We start from the raw sequence: 2,596 nt of genomic DNA on the forward strand, positions 1-2,596 counted from the left end.
GCCTAATAACATTAGTAAACAACCACATTCGAATACATCACAACATGAAGCCCGCCAAACGGGACCCCGCCAACAAACCCCAACACAGCGTACCTGCGGAAATTGTGGATTCTTTCATCAACCAAGACAGTGCCCAGCATACGGCAAGCAGTGTTATAACTGTAAGAAATTTAATCATTTTTCAAAATTATGTAGGTCGGCCTGGTTTGCTACTCAAGTTCCTACCATACACGATGGCAGTCAGGTCAGTGAAACTTGTGATTCTAAATTCCATATAACTGAAATAGGTGATACACTCCATACGAATAATGAAGCAACAGTAGACGCATACATTCATGGCCGGCGGAACCCCCACTTTTTGGCAAAAAATATATAATGCCTGGAGATTTTTGTATGATCGGAAAGAAATGCAAGAAAAGAAAGAGGGAAGAAGGAGGAGAAGGATGGGAAACAGAATGTTTATCCAGTCCCCGACCGAGTTACATTTTCTCGCAATTCACATTGGCGGATCTGGGGCGTCATCGGTCCTGACCCCTCCCTTGGGCCAAAAAAAGGGGAAAAAAGAATTCTAGACCTACCTTTTCAGGACCCGTGAGCTGATTTTTTTTTACACTTAAGAAAATTAAAAATGTTTAAGATAAAATTCATTAAAACACAATTCGAATGTCGAAAAAGATCATTTCCCGCCATCTAGGAATCACAATTTCCCCGGGGGTGAACCCCCGTACCAACCTTTCTTGTTGGGATTTATCGATTCATGGAAAAAAGGATACGCATGCATGTTTATGTATACACACATAAAATAAAAAATGAGAAAAATTTACCTGACCGTTTTTAAGAGGGGAAAACCTTGAATGCTGAAGAAATTAAAAAGTCATTTATAAATGACATTTCAGAAGTCAGGAAAGCTCATTTCCCGCCATCTAGAAATATAAATTTTCCCGGGAGAACCCGGACCCCATTTTTCTTTGGTGTTCATTGATTCATTGAATCATTTTCAAGAGAGGGAAAAACTTGAATTTTGAAGAACTTAAAAGTAATTAAAAGACAACATCAAAAGTCAGGAAGCTCATTTCCCGCCTTCTAGGAATCAAAATATTCCCCGGACCCCCCTTTTTTGGGATTTATCGACTCACGGAAAAAGAAATTCGTATGCAACTACTTTAATGTATGTATACACACATAGGCCTAAGGCCTATCTACTGTAATAACAATGGAAAAAAAAAATACCTGACCGTTTTCAAGAGGGGAAAACCTTGAATTTTGAAGAACTTAAATTGAAGTCGCTAAAAGATACTTTAGAAGTCTGGAAAGCCTATTTCCCACCATTTAAAAATCGACATTTTCCCGGGGAGAACCTGAACCTCTCTTTTCTCTTTGGGTTTATTGATCCATTATAATAATTTTCAAGAGGGGAAAACCTTGAATTTTGAAGAACTTAAAAGTAATTAAAAGACACCTCAAAAGTCGGGAAAACAATTTCCGCTTTCTAAGAATCAAAATTTTCCCGGGGGAGAACCCCAGAACCCCCCCCCCCCACTTCTTTTTTGTTTTTTTTTGGGATTTATCGATTCATGGGGAAAACATCGTATGCAACTACTATTTTTTTAAATATTTTTAGTATGTATATACTCATAAGGCCTATTTACTGTAAAGCAATGGGAAAAATTACCTGACCGTTTTTAAGAGGGGAAAACCTTGAATTTTGAAGAACTTAAAAGTAATTAAGACACCTCAGAAGTTGGAAAGGCTCATTTCCCGCCATCTAGGAATCAAAATTTTCCCGGGGGAGAAGCTTATCGAAAAATGAAGACGTAGGCCTACGCAACTACTCATTTTTTTACACACATATCAGGCCTATTTATAAGAATGAGAAAATTTACCTGACCGTTTTCAAGAGGGGAAAAACTTAATTTTTGAAGAACAAAGTCATTAGACACCTAGCTCAAAAGTCGAGAAAAGTCATTTCCCGCCATCTTGAAATCAAAATTTCCCCGGGGGAGGACCCCGGACCCCCTCCATTTGATTCCAGATCTGCATGACTTTATATTCCCATTCACCTTATAAGCGCCCCCCTCCCCACTTTTAAAATCGTTCCGCCGGCCCTGTACATAAACAACTTATTGACACAATTCAAACTTGACACCGGTGCAAAGTGCAACGTAATGCCTCTTTAGGTACTGCATGAAGTTGAAGCGCATGCAAACACTGAAAACACTGCCACAGCAGCGCTATATTGACATGCTTTAGTGGGACTAACTGCACAGTCCAGGAACTGTTGAGCTACTTTGCACTATTGCTGGTACACAACGTAAAATCAAATTTAGAGTTGTCGACAAGCACACATCTATCATTCTCGGTCTCCAAGACTGTTTATCATTCAACCTATTAACATTTAGCACCGACGTCCATGAACTCACTAATGATTCGTTTGTACAGAACATTATGACAAGCTACAGTGACCTCTTTGATAACACAATGGTAGGCAAACTGCCTACAACCTATCATATCACCATTGACAATCTTATTGATCCTGTTGTACGTCCTCCTAGAAAAGTTCCCTTTTCCATGAAAGCGAAAATCATACACGAACTCA

The sequence above is a fragment of the Anneissia japonica genome, unplaced genomic scaffold (assembly GCF_011630105.1).
Source record: "Anneissia japonica isolate Jap-2015-1 unplaced genomic scaffold, ASM1163010v1 scaffold287587_len645178_cov120, whole genome shotgun sequence".
Lineage (NCBI taxonomy): Eukaryota > Metazoa > Echinodermata > Crinoidea > Comatulida > Comatulidae > Anneissia > Anneissia japonica.